Raw genomic sequence first — 11881 nt, 5'->3', positions numbered from 1 at the left:
TGACCTATTACCATAAGCACCACTAGATCTACTTAGGATGTTTTACATGCATTTTGAGTTTTTGGGGTAAGATGATCAAATATGTCTTGGACACAAATTCAGTGAAAACTTTTAAAAAACCTATCTATTTTACTTTCAGATTTTTCTATGGTTATATGCAATCCTATTCAACTGATGATGTGAATTGAAAATATTACTTTTACATGTGTCGCAAATTTCTATTTAACACATAATTCACTAGAGAATCAGTTAATGTGTTAAGATTTCTGGAAATATGTTGATATTGAATGTGTTCAAAATGTCTTTCCAAAATAAAAACTCTAAGGAACATACGAAAATTTTTGGATTTCAGACAGTTTAAATGTTTGTTAGTTGTAGTACAACGAGTTGCGATTCTAGCCTAACGATGATTTGGCTAATGCCAAGTGAAATGGCATCATAGAGTAGTTCAATCAACACTCTATACTCAGCGATGTTGTTCGTCGATCAACTGATACAAATCCCTTGAAAACTCACTAACTCACCGCTTGGAGCGAAAATAGCCCATGCTACATAAGACAAGTTCTGCGTACTACGACTAGCACCATCGGCATAACTAGAAAAAGGTTCCGAAGACTCCAACATCTGAAACAAATGAAAAGCAGATTACTAACCAGATAAAAAACTCTAAAAGATACACACACACACACACATGCAATGAAAACATATATACAGTGAGTTTTACTACACTTAATCAAGCATAGTAACATTTGAGGTACAACCCGTTTCGAGGCTACAACAATGAAATCACATCATAATCCACTAACTTGTAGGCACATTTTGCCAAAACATGCTTGACAATATAAGGACCCATCCATGTTGGTCAGAATTTCCCTACTCCAAGTTTATCAGCTTCCTGATCGTAAAGCAAGACCAGGTCTCCTTCTGAGAAGATATGAGGCTTGAAATTTCTATCATATTGTGCCTTGATACATTTCTTATGTGCTTCGTTAGAAAATGAGGCATCATAGCAGGTTTCATCCAAATGGATTAATTCCAAGAAATACGCTTCTTCTTCAGAAGTGTCGGGTAACAGGTCAATCACGAGTTTGAGCGATGAAATTTCGCATTGTATCAATAAGATTGCTTCCAAACCATACACCGACTAAAAGGGTGTGAATCCAGTTGAATTTCTCACTGAGGATCGATATGCCCACAAGGCAGAGTATAGGATTAAGTGCCAGTTTCACTTATGAACCCCTATCATTCTTTGCAACATCCGCTTTAGGATTTTGTTGATGGCCTCAACTTGTCCATTCGCTTGTGGGTAATAAGGGGTAGAACTATCATGTGACTGTCCTAACTTAGTAGTGAACTTAGCCATCATGTGATTGTGAAAATGCGACCCATGATCTATAACTATGGCTTGTGGTACAACAAACCGGGCAACCTCATGGTTAAAAAATAAAAGAGCAGTCATTTTGCCACTGTTGTTCAATGTTGGCATCGCCTCGACCCATTTGCTGAAATAGTCAACGGCGACTATAATATACCCATGCCTCCCGGCTGAGGTGGGGTCACATGTCATAAAGTCGATGCCCCATTTGGCGAATGGGCCAACAGAAATGACTGGATGCAATGGTGCAGGTGGTAATCTGGTTTTTTGGTCATATATCTGGCATGCGTGACAGCTTCTGACAAAAATAATACAATCTTTGAATATAGATGGCCAGAAGTAACCAGCATGGAGAATTCTCTATGTAGTTTCATATCCAGATAAGTGTCCACCACAGGCAACTGAATGGCAATCATTCAATGCTTTCTTGGCTTCCTCATGTGTGAGGGACCTCAATAAAATCGTATCGATACCACGATGGTAAAGAGTGTCACCAATGATCAGATAATCTTTGGCTTGGTATCGAATATGTCACTATTGCAAGCAAGAAGCATCTGGCCAAAAAGTTTGGGTCTGGAGATAGATCAATACATACCACACATCAGATGACAATATCAGAAACAGAGACTCATCCAAAATCGATGGTTCATATGTTGAATCAATGGAAGTCAAGGGAAGGTCGTAAGTAACTCTACGAAAACTAGAAATTTCTTTGATTTGGACTTGATGAATTCAAGATCGAACTACTGCAAAATGACTATCCATTTTGAGTATTTTCCCCCCAGCAATAGACGTGACAAAATTTATGTCATAGGTTTGCAATCCGAAATGAAAATTGTTTTCCGGAGCAGGATGTAATGACGAAATCTTTGAACAGCTTTCACAACTGCCAAAGCTAGTTTTTCGACATAAGAGTACTTACTTTCTGTATCGTTCAGATTATGGCTCAAATAATAAATTGGATATTCAATCCCATTTTCTTCCTGGACTAAAACCATGCCAACGGTTGTATCTACAGCGGTGAGATATAGGGAATAGTCATTTTGGTAATTTGGAGAATACATTAATGAAGCTATGATCAAGGTATCTTTAAGAGCATCAAAGGAAGCTTGCGCGCCCTGATCCCAATGGAAGGGTATCTCCTTTTTCAAAAGATGTGTAAAACCTTTAGCCATCTCAGCGTAATTAGGAATGAACCTCCTCAAAAAATTTTCCTTCCATTGGAGACTCTGTAACTGTAAAAGATTTGAAGGTGGAGGCAAATCAAGAATTTCCTAAACCTTTAATGGATCGAGTCGAATCCCCTCTCTAGACACTACAAATCTAAGAAATTGACTAGAACCAACACAAAACACACATTTGTGTGGATTGAGTCGTATCTTGTGGTGTCGGCACCGTAAAAATATCGCTCTCAAATGTTGCAAGTGATCAATCCGCTTTTGTGAATGAGCAGGTAAATCATCAAGGTAAGGTTGAATGATGTACTTGATGTCATGGAAGTCATAGTTCATTGCCCTCTGAAATGTGGCCCCTGCATTCTTCAAATTGAATGGGAGTTTCCTATATGTGAATGTGCCCCAAGGACAAATAAAAGTTGTTTTAGATTGGTCCTGTGGGCGGATATTGATTTGATTGTAGCCGGAAAATCCATCCATAAATGAGAATATTTCGCATCCGGCACATTCGTCAATAATCTGGTCGATAAAAGGAGTAGGATAATTGTCCTTTGGACATGCCTGATTTACATCCCTATAATCGACACACACTCGAATTGTCCCTTGTTTCTTCATGACAAGAACAATGTTGGAAACCTAGTCAGTAAGAGGTACAGGGTAAATGAAACCAGCACGCAAAAGTTTTCAACTTTTTCTTTAATTGCAGTAGATTTCTTTGGATGAATAGGTCGAAGCTGTTGTCGAACTGGCTTGACATCATGGCACATTTGATTTCGTGTTCAACAATACTAGAGTCAATGCATGGAATCTCCTCATAAGACCATGCAAATATATCTCTAAATTCACAAAAGAGAGTACAATAACTATCGAGTTTTGATGGAGAACACGATTTTCCGACATGAATGTTCTCTACAACATTAGGCTTGGTCGAAATATTAATAGAAATCGTTTCTTCAATATTTGACAAGTGTCACTCAGATTCTACTATGTCTATGCAAACTGAATTCGAAAGGAAATCAACAACTGAAGGGTGGTTTAGTTCGTTTGAATAATCTTCAATGTCATCTGGAAGATGGGAACGATGATGATAATATTCCCAAGATTCTTCTCCTATCATCATTGATTGGAAGATTCCTTCATCTGTAGAATGTATACGTGAGAAAGGATCCGAAGAAGTACCATAATCTAACGAATAGTCTACCCATACAATTGGTGAATGCGGATTTGGGTTTTCCGCACAAGCTTGAAAAATTGATTGCTATGCTAGTTCAATGGGGCTTAGTAGCGTTACCTCAATATTACTATCAACTTCAAACTTGTTTGTAATCCTCCTTAAATCAGATGAGGTGGAGGAAATCATGTTGCAAGTCTCTACTCTTGCCACTTCCGCCAAATCAGATGGTGACAGTAGCGTAAAAGTACCCATTAGAGAAGGATATTTCAAGAGACCAACCCCAACACTTTGAAGTGACAACGGGGGTCCGTGTACCAACAGAATGCTTCCCATAGCCTATGAACTATTGGCAAAGAAGGCAAGTTGATCAATGACCGTGATTCCACCCTTATGAGGGAATGCAATAATATGAAAGTATGTGGAAACCACAACAACCATAGCATATACCCAAGGCCTTCCCAGTAAAATGTTGTAATCGAGGGGTCCATCAACTACCTTAACTTCAACAGTAACTATTTTTCCCCCTAGTTTGATTTGCAGGTTACTCAAAATCCCACAAGGAGTATATGTTCGTCCATCAAAATATTTTAATGTAGTTGGTGACCATGACAACGGTGGTGAACCAAGTGCTTTCCAGTACCTCATTGACATAATGCAAGTAGATTCCCCCTCATCAATAATATTTCGATGAACATTCTTATTGAGAGATTTTACTTGAATTAGGAAATCTAATTGCGCCAATAACTGTGGCGTATATCCCGCATGGTTAAAAACCACAAGATTGGAATCCGTAGGGTCTATTCCACCAATTACTGACAATAAAACCTGCTTCTGGGAGGGATAGTTTTGTAACACCTCGAGTTTCGACATAGCAGAAGGTGATTTAGCAAGATCTTCCACTATGTTGTAGTTCTAAGTTGTTCGAGCCTGAGGGTTAAATGTCGATTTATGCACAAATCCCTTTGGTGGTTTTATTGTCAATTCTGGTGCAATAGGTGGTGGAATATATTCAGATGAAGTCAAAGTCGAAGGATTAGGTTGATTAGTGGCCTAATTATTCGATGATGACGATGGATTTCCATAATCTTTATTTCTCATTGACACCAAAACTTCATTTTGTGGCTTTGTGATGGATAACATGAGTACTTGGGATGTGGAAGCATGGTCTGTCACAACCAAATTTGTCTCCAGGTTTGGAAACAGATCAATCAACACTGTAGATGTGTTAGAAGTCTTTAAAAGTTTAGAGATCCTTGAGCGGTACAGAAAATCTATTGTAAAATGCTCATCATTACAAATTAGACATGGATAACGAGGTTTCCTTGCCGAAGTAGAGGAATCAGATGATTTCTCTTAAGGGGAATTATCTTGTTTCTTCTTGTTTTTCCCCTTTTTCTTGCCTCCTGGTTGCTTTTGATTTTTTCCTTTGTTAGATGACACGACATTAACTTTGGAAGCAAGAGTGTTTTCTGATGCATTGGTAGTTTGATTGGTAATGGAAAGAGTTTGACCAGATGGTCTTCCTGCCATTTGCGTGCTCGAGGAACCGATCACACCACCACCGGCATGAGAGTTCTTACTCGATTGCGGAGGAGGAAGAATAGTGAAAGCTGGTTAGGGTGCATTGCGAATTTTGTTGTAGAGTGTGCTGGATTGTGTGTAAATAAAATCCAAGTATTGGGCACGAGCAATTACTTGCGCTTCTGGGACAACTCCACCTTTTGCCACATCCTCAATGATTGATGGCAATAAGGATTTTATAAACCACTCAGCCAAAAGTTGATCGAGAACATATGTCTTAACCATTTGATGATGACGCCACCACTCATGAATATGATCTGATATATGGGTAGAAGTAGTCTGTTTAAATTTGGTTAGGAGTTCCGTTCTAGTCTCGTATCTGATAGGTAACTGGAAGTGGGTTAGAAATGTGGTGGCTAAAGTAGTAAAGTTGTCAAAAGAAGCTCTTCATAACTCAATGTACCATTTAGCAGCCGAACCAGTAAGTGTTCTTAGGAAAAGACAAAGTCTAACCGAATCATCACTTAAGGAGTTTGATGAACACCACAAATGAAATGTCAAGACATGATTTAATGGGTCTTCTTCGGGATTTCTAATGAATTTCGGAATGTCAAAAGGTAACTTATGTGGAATCACTATCCACCAAGGTGCATATAGGATAGGATCATTAGTGAGCTGATTTAAATTTGGTAATTCTAAAGTTGCTACAAATGGAAACTGTCGATTCAGGTCAGGTTGAGCATACCCAGGATATGATGGAATTGCCTGAGAAATAGGTCTTTGCATACCAACATAGGGCATCTGCATTTGGTAACCTTGATAAGGTTGTTGTTGAAAAAATCTGGCATAAGGTGGTTGTTGATAACCAGGTTGAATTTGTGGTTTTCCATAACCTGCAAAGCCTTGTTGACTAGGACCTTGGTAATCTTGATACTATCCAAACCTAGGTTGAGCCTGTTGGGCAAGGCCAAATTGGGGTTGGAAATGCTGGAATTGAGGCTGTTGAAATTGAGGTTGCCACGGTTGTTGAATCAACTATTGTTGTTGTTGGTACAACTGTTGTTGACTTAACAGTTGTTGTTTCCCAGCAATGATGGCTGGCCAAGTTGTGAATAAACTATACCAGTGTAAGCTTGGGTCAGTCCAGATAAGGGTATACTAACCTGAGGTCATTGTTGAACCCCACACACAAGTGGTTGTTGTACAACAACCTGAGAAACTTGAGCTTCTTGACCCGAAACTTGTGGTTGTGAGGTAGAAGGACCAGTTTGTACTGGTTGAGATACAACAATTTGAACTTGTGACTGTGGTACAGAAGTAACAACAAGTGTAGTAGGAATAGCTGACACAATTTGCATTGGTTGTGTTGGATACATAAGCCTTGGTTGAACTGGCATTGTTGGTTGCCATTGAAAAACTCGAATTCGAGGTTGACCTAAATACTGCGGGATACTACCATATGATGGTCCTCCAAAATAGGGAGGATATGGTGAATAAGCATATTGCTCTCCATGTGGTGGCAATCCAATATTTAATGGATACATAGGTCTTTGTTGACTAGATTTCCCAGTTTGATATTGATATATAGGATCAAACTGTTGAGTTCTGGTTAAAGAAGAACCAGGTAGAATTCCAGTTGAGGACATGGGTGATGACCATCATGTAGAAGAAACCCCTGACTGAGTTCTAGATAAAGATTGGTAACCAACTGGGATGGACGATTCACCATATAGGTGTGACTCAGGTGTGGTAGAAAACATCAAAGAGGTTGCAATAGAAGATTTTTTCATAGCTGCATTAGATGATACAGTCTGGGATGTTGACAGTTGTTCAGCCATAGTTAACTGACCCAAAAGTTGTCCTAAAGAATCGACGCGTAATTGAAAATAAGCAGGATCAAACAGAGCAATAAAATGAGGAGTATGAGGATAAAGATAAAGCCTAGTTCCAAAGTGGAATGGGGTCCCAGGTGTAGAATCTTCTTCCAATTCTTCCTCTACAACAATTAATCTAGGTGGAAGAACTTCACCGTCTGGTTCGTAAAATATTTCTGGTGTTGATAAAGTTGAAGTTTGAGTAGTTACTAATGTCTGAGGGGTAACTGGTTGATCGTCTTCTGGTAAAGTGACAACTTCTGAATGTTCAAATTCGAAATCCAGATGTTCGGGTAAAAGAATAACAGTTTCAGAAAGAGGTTCCTGAAAAAATTCAGGTTCAGATGTAACTTTTGTTTGAACTGTGATAGGTTCTGTATTAACTTCTGGTTGAACTGATTCAAGTTCAGAAGTAATTTCTTATTGAGCAACTTCAAGTTGAGGATCAACTTGTTGTTGAACAACTTCGGTTACTGTTTCACTAGGATCGGTACTAATGTCCTAAGGTAATTGTGAAAATTCTTCTTCAGAAACAGATGTACCATAAATGGTTGGAGTAATTAGAGTCTCAGTACTTACCGAAATAGATGATTCAGGTAATTTAGATGAAGAACTAAGAGTTCTTGATGTACTTGACTCAGTTAAGCGAGACCGCTTTGACCAAATAGGTGTAGCTTTGGGTCACAAAGGTAGTTTGCTCATTGTTCTCTGCGAACGATGGGGTAAGGGTTAATGTTCCTCCACGATTTCTGATTAATTTTATTATCAAAAAAGAAATAAACAAAAAGGGGTAAGCTAGGCAAAAGGTTTACCAAGCAACTGTGAACTGCAAAATACCTCCTGGCGAACCAAAAAGTATGGGCATGCAATCTCCCCGAATGTTGTGTTTGGTGTATCATAGTGTACAAGGTGGCCGAATCGGTTACCTAAGGATGGACAATGACCTAGTGTTTTCCTCCCATATATACCCTAAGGTACGTGGAGGTCTAGTCCGTATAAGTGTTGTCTAATGCAAAACCGCACAGTGAGGGCATTCCCATATACTTTACGTACTATAACACCACCCTATATAATCGAAGGTATGTGGACAAGCTATGATATACTCACGTACGTGGAATGAGGTATCACACTTGGGATGTATTGCAGACAAGTTAACAACATCTGCTTTGTTTTATTACATCGAAACACGTCTCTAGCCTAGAAACACTAAATGTTCTTGTTAATGACAATGCTCCATTAGGTAAACTGATGTTAATTTTAAGTTGATCTTGCTTAGGAATTTTCCTTTCAAGTTCACCACGTGATGTATTCTGAAATTCCTAGGAATGCAACTATCATGATAAACATTCTTTCTATTCAATTTAATGTTGAAAATCCTAGCTACTTAGGGATAGAGCAATCAGATTTCTTTCGATCAAGGAGTAAAGAGCACAATCTAATGCAATTTCCCTACACTATTCCTATGAGCACACACAAACTTTTTCAATGCAACATGCATGTATTTATTTTCGATTTCCTTAATGTGAATATGAATAAAAGGAAATATGCACATTCAATCAATCAATTTTTCTTAAGAACGAAGACTTTTATGACAGTTCTGATTCGAAGGAAGAGAAGACTTTACGACACTTTCTTTCGAATGAAGATTAATAAACTATATTCTATCTTTGACTATAGATCGATAATGACAAAGAAAACATTAAAGAAACATTAATCAATCAAATCAAAGTAGGGATAGACAAGGAGATAGAAAATTTTTCTTTGAGACATAACATTCATTGATCAATTAGCAAACAAACAAACAGAAAAAAGTTGGCAAAAACACTTTCCAAAGGTGTAAAACTAACACTAGGAGGATCAATGCAGCCCTGAATGGAAGGAAGTGTGATTCATAGCACTGTTCCTAAGCCAGGGGTGCTCTACAGTGCACTGTGTCCCTCACAAGCCTACGCTAGTGACAGTGAGCCATTTCAAGAGGAAATTTGACATGGTTTTGACCAATTTTTTAATGCAAAGAGCTGAATTACAATCTATGAACACAAATAATGTCTGCAAGGATGTCCTAGGAGGTGGATAAGCTACTAGGAAAGAGGATCTTCCCCAGAAGAGTTGCCAATTTGTTTTGGAGAATTTGGTATCTACGGATAAATACTAATTCCCTAGATAAGTAGCTATATCTAGAACAATAGTTTAAAGTGTTTTAGTCTTTTCATATAAGCAATAGATAAGATGAGAAGATGATAAGACCTACTTGTAGTTCCGCTTTCCTCTCGTCTCCCTTGTATCGATCCTGTCGCTCCTTCCCATACTTAATACACTTTAGAAGTACCTGTAAACACAACATAAAACAAAGAATCGATCAAAGAAAATGATCTATTGAATATAAGTGAAAGGAATCAGATACAATTCACACATATAAGCATTATAAAGCAATACAAACATATGGGAGAAAGGTTCAAACACTTTATTAAATAGAAGAAGGAATTACAACCATTGGTGTCTTATTCAAAGCCATTCCTCTAGCTTGGATCCCATCCACATCACATCAAAAGCATGAAAAACTTGTAGCATTACAATACTTGCTTCAAAGCCAAATCTCCTAGCAACATTATCTCCTTACAATTCAACATAATCAAACACCTAATCACTTCGATGAGTGGTAAATTTATAGGAAGATGAAGGATGTTTTGTCATAAATGGTGGCATTGAATGGCCTTCCATACTTAGAATTAGTTGCATGGAGGAAGGGATGAGAGGATAGGATGCACCTTAAATCATTCCTCATCCATTTTCAAGCTCATAGGAGTTGATAAGTGAGGGAACCTTCTAGATGACTCCAAAAGATAAGAATATTCCCAAAACTCTATGTGAATTTCACTCAATCTCGCCCAGCGCAGGTGAAAGGAAGCCTAAGTGCTCTGCAGAGCACCCTGACATGGACTCAACTACTCCGTAGCGCACCCTTACAACAGCCTACCTGTGCTGGTCCCTCTAGAGTCTATTTCTAGATGTCTTCAAGTCATGAAACTATCTGGGAAGGAGGCATTCAAAGGGGTGACTTGTTTAGGGCATGTAGCAACTGAAATTAGGGTTTAATGAGCCCTAAAACACTGATCTAGACAATGGGATTGATGTGCCCAAATGGATCTATAACAGGTTGGTCTGGTGGGAACAATTTCAAATTTTTCCAATCAAGGAACCCCTTATAAAGGGGATCCTAGTCCTTTTCCTTGCTTTGGAAATATTGTTCCACCTTATATGACTATGGTGTCCCTTACCAAATTCATGATAGGTTTACTAATATGGTTGTTTCAAATTTTTTGGTCCCAAACACCCAAGATACTCCACTTGAACAACACCAATCTCATGTTAACCCTTCTCTTTCTTTTCCCTTTATGTCTTGTGGCCTTTCTCCTTCCTCGTTTGGTGAAAGTGTTGATGATAGTAACCAAGAAGCTAAGAAAAGGAAGAATCTGAATAAGCAAGTGGGTAACCAACCAAACATTCCTTTGAGTGTTGATAATGTTGATCAACCTTGCAACATACATCACAAGCTAGAATTCCCTTGCAAGATTTATAAGGATGACCACCTTCTTATCGATTGTCCTGGTATTCCTAAAGTCTTATAAGTGTGGTCAAAGGATTCTCTTCAACTCGTTATTGGTTGATTAACCAATGAGTATAAAGTTCGAAGGAAAAAAGGATAAATTTAGGTTTCCTTGTAGGTTATGTGAAGGGAGTCATCAAACTCACTTTTTTGCTTGTATGGATGAAACCTCAAAATTGTTGGAAAACCTTATTGTTTCTCAACAAGAAATTCCAACTAGCTACCATAACCTTTCTCCCAACCCACCATCAGTCAATGAAGTGATCGATCTAAATCCACCATCAACCAATCCCACTCTTCCCCTGGAGAGTTAAACCCATAACACTAAGGTTGATGAACCATTGATTGATGATGTGGATGGCTTGATTTCATATTTAGTTTATTACACTCTCCCCTTAGAGACTGAAGTTGATATTTCTCATGCTTTTCTTGTCAATTCATATTCCACCACACAAGGAGGCATTTCGCTCATTATAATGGAACCCCCTCCAAGTACTGAAGTCATTTCCTTTGATTAGAATAATCCGACAGAGATTCATTTCCCTTCTTGTATGCCTTTCCAAATTATTGTGCAATCTTGTAATAAGAGTATATATCACACAATTATATATGTAGGTTCTTCTATTAGAATTATATCTCCGATTACTTGGAAAGCTATAGGTTCTCCTAAGCTTGTGTCTGTCACTCATAAAGTGATGGATTTTAACATAAGATCCAGTCAACCTTTAGGGATCCTTCCTCAGCTACCCATTACTTTGGATGGAAAAACTATCTATATTGATGTTATGGTAGTCCAAGGCCCCTTGGTTTTTAATTTTCTCCTTGGGTGAGAAGATGTCTATGCCATGAAATTTATCGTGTCCACACTCATTCAAGTGATGTCTTTCCTGCATAATGGAAACATTGTGACTTTTGACCAACTTTCATTTGTTGGTCCTCATTTTATTGCCAACCATCTGACTTCCCTAAATGTTCCCTTTATGTAAGTGGTATCCCCCCCACCATAGGTTAATTATGTGGAAACCTATCCCATGTATTATGCCAATAAAAATGAACCTCTCATTGTATGCTTGACTTATTTTAACGTATATCCAGTAACTAAGATGATAAAATATTCAATGGTGACATTAGAACTTGATCTTCCTACCCATGTTG

This window comes from Pinus tabuliformis, chromosome 4_1 (genome assembly GCF_031772625.1).
Source record: "Pinus tabuliformis cultivar Carrire ecotype Pingquan chromosome 4_1, CPIR1, whole genome shotgun sequence".
Classification (NCBI taxonomy): domain Eukaryota; kingdom Viridiplantae; phylum Streptophyta; class Pinopsida; order Pinales; family Pinaceae; genus Pinus; species Pinus tabuliformis.
Note: the sequence above shows the minus strand (reverse complement) of the source record.